We start from the raw sequence: 9161 nt of genomic DNA, 5'->3' as shown, positions 1-9161 counted from the left end.
CCTACCTGAGACCCCAGCTATACTTCTCCTTGGCAAATACCCTAAAGGTGCTCCAACATACAACAAAGACACATGCTCCACTCTGTTCAAAGCAGCCTTATTTATAATAGCCAGAAGCTGGAAAGAAGTCAGATGCCCTTCAATAGAGGAATGGATGAAGAAAATATGTTAATCTACGCAATGGAGTACTACTCTGCGATCAAAAACAATGACTTCATGAAATTTATAGGCAAATGGACAGACCTAGGAAATATCATCCTGAGTGAGGTAACCCAATCACAGAAAAATACACATGGTATGCACTCACTGATAAGTGGATATTAGCCCAAATGCTCGAATTACCCAAGATGTACAGACCACATGAAACTCAAAAAGAATGACCAAAATGCGGATGCTTCAGTCCTTAAATGGAGGAACAAAAATACCCATAGGAGGGGATAGGGAGGCCAAGTTTGGAGCAGAGACTGAAGCAATGGCCATCCAGAGCCTGCTCCACCTGTGGCCCATATACATACAGCCACCAAAACTAGATAAGATGGATGAAGCTAAGAAGTTCATGCTGACAGGAACCAGATATAGATCTCTTCTGAGAGACACAGCCAGAACATGTCAAATACAGAGGCAAATGCCAGTAGCAAACCACTGGACCAAGAACAGAACCCCCGTTGGAGGAATTAGAGAAAGGTCTGAAGGAGCTGAAGGAGCTTGCTACCCCATAAGAACAACAGTGCCAACCATCCAGAGTTTCCAGGGACTAAACCATTACCCAAGAACTATATCTGGACTGACACTGGGGTCTGACTGTATAAGTAGCAGTGAATAGCCTTGTTAAGGGACCAGTGGAAGGGGAAGCCCTTGGTCCTGCTAAGGTTGGACATCCAGTTTAGGATATGGGAGCTTATGGGGGAAGGATGGATAGGAGATCACCTATATAGAAAGGGAGAGGGAGGGGTTAGGGGGATGTTGGCCTGGAAACTGGGAAAGGGAATAACATTTGAAATGTAAATAAGAAATACCCAATTTAATAAAAATTAAAGAAGAAATTTTAAAAAATGGAGTATGGAGCTAAATAATAAATCCTCAGCTGAGGAATGGAGAATGCCTGAGACGCACCTAAAGAAATGTTCAATATCCTTAGTCTTTAGGAAATTGAAAACAAGCCTTAGATTTCTCCTCACCCCAGTCACAATGGCTAAGAGATACTCAAGTGACAATAGATGCTGGCGAGGATATGGAGAAAGAGGAACACTCCTCCATTTTTGGTGGGATTGCAAGTAAAAGAAAAATCATACAGATTTAAGGGGTTTAAAAATATAAAATTAAAAGAATAAGCCCCAAAAGCCACAGACTCAGGGCTAAGCCCTGCCGCCAGGAATAACAGGCCATAAAGATAAAAAAAAAAAAAAAAAAAGGAATGCAGGAACCAACCTAGGCTATCGGGACTGATTCATGGGCCATCTGAAAAGAAGACATCCCCCCCAGTTTACTCAGGGTCATACTTTAACCAGATGTCCTCCAGATCCTGATAAGCCCCTGACTTCTAGCACATACTCTTCTGCTTTGTTCTCACTGCTATGTTTAAATGAGCCAATTGTGTGCACCCGCGCCAAAACCCCCTAGCTTTCCCTATATAAACCCCTGACTTTTGAGTTTCAGGGTCGACTCCTCTGTCTCCTGTGTGAGATACGTGTCGTCCCCAGAGCTCTGGTTCCTCCAATACACCTCTTGTTTATTATATCAAGATCAGTTTCTCGTGAGTTCTTTGGGGTTGCGTCGTCTCGAGATTTGAGTGGGGCTCTCCCCACTCCGGGGGTCTTTCATTTGGGGGCTCGTCCGGGATTTAGCAACCACCCACAACTCCGAAGACCTTCTTGGAGGTAAGGGGAATCCCCATTTGTGTCTGAGTGTGCGACCACTGTCTGAGTCTGTCTCTGTTTTGGTTCTGCCGTGTGTGTGTGTGTGTGTGTGTTTGTGTGTGTCTCGGTACCGGTAGAATCTCACTCTGGTCAGTGCTTAGAGAGTGGACGTGTGCAGCGGCCTCGGCGGTCCATGTGGAAGCTGCAGCCCCTGGAAGATCTTCCACAGGCGGAGAGCAGTCGGGAGAGTCCAGCTGTGGGCAGTCAGGAGGACCTGACTGTGGTTTTCTGGAACAAAGGAGATGGAATGCTCCTTTTACCTAGGCGGGAGTGGACAAGGAATCCCACTCCGTCAGAGGTCGCGTTCTGCTGCCTATTTAAGTATAGGTGCGGACAAGTGTGCTTGGATGTTAGGGGAAAAGGACACTCTGGAATCCTGTTGGGAGGTGGAATCAGGTGGTCCGTCTCATCCCAGAAGCAGCTAAGGTTAAGCTGCAGTTTGGGCCAGGTACTGAAGGTACTAGGCATCTGTGGAAATTGGTTATACGATACTTTGTCTTGGTCTTGTTTGTCTGGTTTGTTTTTCTGTGGTATTGTTGAGTGTCTTTTTGGCTTTTGTTTCATTTTTGAATTTGGACTGACGACTGTGTTTGAAATCATGGAACTGTTTGCTTTGTTCAACAAAGAGTTTTACTTGGTCCCCTTAGTGCTTAAGTTAAAAGTTGAAAATAATTTGCTTGAAAAAAATTGTTTTCTGCCAGGGAGTTTTGTCTTTCTCTCTTGAGCCTCCTCCCCAAGGAGAGATGCCCCTCCCTTTACTCCCCTTGACCAGTCTAGCTGCTGTTAACAGTTGTGTAAACAGGCATTAACAAAAACCTTGAGGAAGAAACCGCTCGTAAATAAAAAAAAAATTTTCCCAGATTAGGCCTCTGGCTATGGAACAAGTATAGTGAGTAGGAAACTTAATTTTATGGACCCCGCTTTAGTGGCGGTGTGTTGGTTGATAGCCAACGTTAATTTTTAACACATAGTGTTTTATCTGTGCTTGTGCTCACAGCCCACACAGTAGGGGGGAGCGAAACTAGCTGCGGAGCTGCTGCAGCAAGCATGGGGACTTCTCAGTCTCACCCAATTTTTCTGGCTCTTCAGGAGCTGTTTAAAAGAAAAAGGCTTAGGATAAAAAGAAACACTATAGAGAGATTTCTGGGATCTCATGGTGGACAGCTGAGATAAGCTGGGAAAAGATTTAAATTTTGCTTGGGAGCAAGGAATCTTAGAGGCAGTGTTTCAGCCGGTATGGCACTTAGTGCGTAGCTGCCTAAAAGATCAGAAATGCTGTCAACAGGCTATAAAAAAGGGACAGGCTGTGTTAAAAATGCTACAGGAGGAATGATCTGAAAAGGCTGAGAGCGAGGTGGGGGAGGACTCTAAGAAAAACAAGAACAAGAAAAGAATTTCTGCTTTTAGTGGCCAGACCTTCAACTCTTGCTCACAGAAAGAGAGTGCTCATTAGGAAAAGTTCTTTAGGGAGCCTGCCTTATCTGCTGACCCTATTCCAAGAGCGGAGTTGATCTCCAACATTAAATAACCTTCCTGTTAGTCAACATTGACATGGAGAATGCCTTTGAGCCTATCTCCACAGCAGCCAGTTCCTGCCCCTGTGGTCGAAATGCCCCAGGTTGGGGGGCAGAGAAGCCCCTAAAATAGTTTCAAAAAATCTACAACAAACTATGAAGAACTTTGTTTTGCCAGTCAAAATTTAAAATTCAGGCTTTGGCTGTGGCCAAAGTCAGGATTAATGTTTTCTTTTCCATGGGCCTTTAGCCCAGTGAGACAGCTTGGTAAAGGACTACTACTACAGTCCTGATAGCCCCAGGTGAACTGGTTACAATTCTTTTGTCAGTTGCTTAGTATCTAATGCCCAGGTTCTAACCGTCTCTCCATCCTTTTGTTATTAGTTCTTACTAGAAGCCTAGTGTCCTTCAGAGGCTGGGTTTATTGAGAGACAGAGCCACTGAGCTAGCACTGAAGGGAGGTACTCCTTAAGTAAAATCTAAGTCCAGAGAGACAGTTGATAAGAGATCACCTGCCTCTCTGCTCGCCTTTCTGTTTCACAGACACAAAGCTTGTGCTTATTTTTACGACGGCCTTTTTGGCCTCCTCAGTGGACCTTTATTCTCTAGATTCTCTTCTTGTTTTCTCAACATCCCACTTGAGATGCTCATTAATAGCTGTTACAGGAAATACAGAATCCTACTAGAGGCCAGAAAAAATGTTCCAGGCATGGATGGAAGACCCTCACTCTTGACTGTTGACTTGAATACCCCTGAAGGTAGGGAGTGCTCCGGGTCTGCTGCCAGGCTCCAAGGGTGGGTCTCCGAGGGGCTAAAAAAAATGCCCCACCAAACTGGCTAAGGTAAAAAAAAAGATATAAAAAAAAGTTACAGAAACTTGAAGGGTTAAGCCAAGTCACTGAGAGTTATTATAAGTTACAGAGAAAATAAGATAAAAGTGTACACAAAAGTGGACAGTATCTAATAGCTGTAGAGAAAGATACAAAAGATATAAACAGAGAGACTAAGAAAAAAAAGGTAAAAAAAGAGGAAGCTAGAGAGCTAAAGAGAGATAAAAGACAGGAGAAGAACATATACTGGCCACAGTAGTTAAGGAACCTAGGAAGACAGTACCTGACAACAGAAGAGAATTCCAGGCTAAAGATCAGTGTGTCTAATGCAAAGAAAAAAGGACACTGGGTCAGGGACTGCCACAGAAAGAACAAGAGGGGCCTCTCCAGTGGCTCCAAAGGCAAGCCTCTGGTCCTAGAGTGCTGGCTATATACAAAGTTAGAAGGGAAGCCCGCCCAGTTGTTTTGTAAATACTCTACACTCTGTGCTCCTATGCCCAAATGGACTAGTGTCCAGCAAAAGACCTTGAGTACAGGGGGCTACTGGCGCAAACAACACTTATGGACTACCCGAAGAACAGTAGACCTTGGCGTGGGCTGGGTAACCCACTAGTTCATGGTCATCCCTGACTGCCCTTATCCCTTGCTCATGAGAAATTTGCTCTCCAAAATGGCTTGTGTGGGCTGAAATGGCTGGGTGAGGCCATGTGTGTACATATCTACAGACTGTGTATGTGGAGCTTAAGACCTGTCTCAGTGCACCAGTACCTGATGCTGGGAGATGTGTGGCTTAGTGCTGTTTTGCCTGGAACACAACACTCCTGCCAGCCGGGCACTAACCATTATCACCCAATCCAGGTTTAAACCGTGGTAGAGTGGCTGATGTTTTGCCTTTTTATGAAATGTCCCAGAGGATGGGACCACTTGTCAGCTGACATGGACTAGATTCTCCACCGGTTGGGGGCAATCTTGCTGCCCAATCCTGACTTGGAGCCACAATAACACAAGTGTCAAGTACTGGCAGAAGCCCATGGGTAGAGGAAAGACCTCTGCAACTGGCTGATTGACCCCTGCTGAAAGTGGAGGCTACCTTGTCCACAGACGAGAACAGTTCTCTTCATGAAGGTCAGAGATAAGTGGGTGCTGTGGTGGACAACACAATGTCATCTGAAATGGCTGAATCCCAACCCCCCAACACATGAGTGCCACAGATGTCTTTGCCATCTCTTGGATGCCCTGATAAAGCCAACAACTGTGAGTATTATTCATTGCCCAGGACATCAAAAAGGAAGAGATTCAGTGACATGGGTCAGTAACAAAACAGATAAAGTGGCTCGGAAAATGGCTATACAGGAGCCTATCCTGGTTACAGGCCTACAAGAGACAGCCACTGGGAAGTGGGGTTAGACTAAGGGATGGCCTCACTTAGAATGTACAACAGAAGAAAAGACCCAAATTGCTTAAAAGATAAACAGACAATGACACACTTGAGGGGAAAGCTATACTCCCCAGAAAGAAAAAACTCACTTTGCCAAATATAAAAATGGACTCATTTAAGAGATAAGAAGTTTGTCCAAATAGTTAAGGTGTATGTAATAGACTTTAAAATTTTAGCCAAGAGAGACAGTAAAAAAGTGTAAGGTATGTCAGTAAATAAATGCTTAACAAACAAACAAACAGGACAAAGAGAACTAGAGAGTTTAATAAAAAGTCAAAGTGAACTTCACTGAGATAAAACCAAGAAAATATGGTCACAAGTATCTCCTAGTGCTTGTAGATACCTTTTTAGGAATAGATAAAAGCTTTCCTCACCAAGCAAGAGACGGCCTCCATAGTCATCAAGAAGATACTGGAAGAAATCTTCCCTGGTCTGGAGTGCCCAAGGTAATCTGGTCAGACAATGGCCCTACTTTCGTTGCCAAGGTAAGCCAGGGTGTGACCAAGTATTTAGAGATCGATTGGAAGTTACGTTTTATTTACAGACCTCAAAGTTCAGGACAGATAGAGTAAATAAATAAAGCTCTAAAAGAGACCCTGACCAAATTGACCATGGAGACTGGAACAGACTGGGTGGTACTCCTTCCCTCTTGCTCTCTTCAGAGCAAGAAATACCCCTTCCAGATTCAGCCTTACCCCCTTTGAGATCTTATATGGGGCCTCAGCTCCTCTGACTGTATTAGATGATGTTACTGAACCAACATGTCATAGTAATAATGATTTGTATGCCAGGCTAAAAGACCTACAGGTGATACAGAAAGAAATCTGCTCACAGCTGGCAACAGCCTATGCTCCAGGGACCCTTGAGACATCTCATCAGTTCCAGGTCGGAGACTACAGCTACGTACAATGACACGGAGCCCAGACACTCGAGCCTCGCTAAAAAGGACTATACCTGGTGCTGCTGACCACCCTGACAGCTGTCAATTCTCAGCCCTCACCAGCCGCATACTAGCTGTTGGGGCTGAGAGCTGGGATCTAGAGGGAAACTCAGATCTTCAAAAAGCTCCCTAGACTTACACATCAGATAAGTGGATACATCAGAGACGAAACTGAGAGGTTGCTATAATGCTCACTTAAAGAGTGTGCTTTAAAAACAAAAATTTCATGTTTGCCCTGGGTTCCATCGGAAAAAGTATAGAGATAGGCTTGATTTCTATTACAAATGATATAACATTACATATGTTAATACTCCTAACACTTCTTGGGACTGTGCCTCAGGGATCACAATCTATATAAGTTTAGAAGTTCTAAAAGCTAGTCATGACCTTGGTGTGTAGGTTTAGATAGTGTCCAGATTAGAATCCTGATGCTAAAGACTTAATAAGACAAAAATAAAAGAGTTAAAAATTACTTAAGGCTATCTAGGTGCTACAAGGGCAGCACAAAGACATCTGCTATAGCCCTACAATACAAGGCTTATAAAAAAATTCAAAACTGCCATTGACTCAGATATAAAAAGAGTAAAAAACTTTTTAGCTGACCTCCAAGAATACCTAACCTCCCTTTCAGAGGTAGTCCTTCAGAATAGGAAAAGATTAGACATGATATTCCTTAAAGAAGGAGTCTGTGTGCTACACTGAAAGAAAAATGTTGCTTCTATACAGACCATTCAGGAGTAATTAAAGACTCCATAAATAAACTTAAAAAAAGGTTAGACAAAAGACAGACAGAGAAACACATCAAAGATGGTTCGAGAGCTGGTTTAGTAGATCTCCTTAGATGACTACCCTGATATCTTCCCTTATGGGACCCTTCTTAGTTTTGCTTCTGCTTCTGATTATAGTTCCATGTGTGTTAAAGAAACTAGTTAATAGGCTTGACTCCTACAAAAAGTTAGAGACGCTCAACAAGGTTGGTTTGAGTCTTGGTTCACTCGGTCTCCCTGGATGACTACCCTACTCTCTGCTATGGCTGGGCCATTACTAATAATTTTCTTGGTTTTAGTTTTTGGCCCCTGCATGAAAAATCGAGTGGGTGCTGTGTGGTTGATGGTTCTGAGACAACAGTACCAGTCAGGACAACTGGTGAGACCAAATATGAGACTTGATATCAAAATTCTAAGATTAGAATTACTTAGTAGAAGAAGAGGGGAATAAAAGAAAAATCATACAGATTTAAGGTTTAAACATATAAAATTAAAAGAATAGGCCCCAAAAGCCACAGACTCAGGGCTAAGCCCTGCCGCCAGGAATAACAGGCCATAAAGATAAAAAAAAAAAAAAAAAGGAATGCAGGAACCAACCTAGGCTATCGGGACTGATTCATGGGCCATCCGACAAGAAGACATCCCCCCAGTTTACTCAGGGTCATACTTTAACCAGATGTCCTCCAGACCCTGATAAGCCCCTGACTTCTAGCACATACTCTTCTGCTTTGTTCTCACTGCTATGTTTAAATGAGCCAATTGTGTGTAACCGCGCCAAAACTCCCTAGCTTTCCCTATATAAACCCCTGACTTTTGAGTTTCAGGGTCGACTCCTCTGTCTCCTGTGTGAGATACGTGTCGTCCCCAGAGCTCTGGTTCCTCCAATACACCTCTTGTTTATTACATCAAGATCAGTTTCTCGTGAGTTCTTTGGGGTTGCGTCGTCTCGAGATTTGAGTGGGGCTCTCCCCACTCCGGGGGTCTTTCACAAGCTGGTACAATCACTCTGTAAATCAGTCTGGAGATTCCTCAGAAAATTGCACATTGCACCACCTGAGGACACGGATGTATCAGTCCTGGACATATACGCAAAATATGCTCCAACATACAACAAAGGCACTTGCTCCACTATGTTCATAGCTGCCTTATTTATAATAGCCAGAAGCTGAAAAGAACCCAGATGTCCTTCAACAGAGGAATGGATACAGAAAATGTGGTACACCTACACAATGGAGTGTTACTTAGCTATCAAAATCAATGTCTTCATGCAACTTTTAGGCAAATGGGTTGAACTAGGAAATATCATCCTGAGTAAGGTGACCCAATCATGAAAAATCACACATGGTATGCACTCACTGATAAGTTAATATTAGCCTAAAAGCTCAAATTATCCAAAGATACAATCCACAGACCACATGAAGCTGAAGAAGGCCAACCAAAATGTGGATGCTTCCCAGTCCTTCTTTGTTGTGGTTTGCCCTGGAGTTATCTGTATTTTGATGCTAATTCCACTGCCCCAAGGACAGCTGCCTAGTTAATACTCAGGAATCAGGTGACTTCAGCAGAAACTTCTCCCCTTTGAATTTTTAAAGTTCGGGTGAGCAGCAGGTACAGGATAGAAGGAGGCCTGTCATTGGAGGAGAAGGAAGGATGGGTGGGAGAGAAGTTTGAAGGAAGAGGAGGAGACTGGAACAGAGAGAAGAAGAGACAGGAGGGAACAGGAGAGAAGCCGTGGCAGGACAATAGAGGCTGATGT

This window comes from Rattus norvegicus, chromosome 7 (genome assembly GCF_021556685.1).
Source record: "Rattus norvegicus strain SHRSP/BbbUtx chromosome 7, alternate assembly SHRSP_T2T, whole genome shotgun sequence".
Classification (NCBI taxonomy): Eukaryota; Metazoa; Chordata; class Mammalia; order Rodentia; family Muridae; genus Rattus; species Rattus norvegicus.
This window is presented reverse-complemented; position numbering follows the sequence as displayed.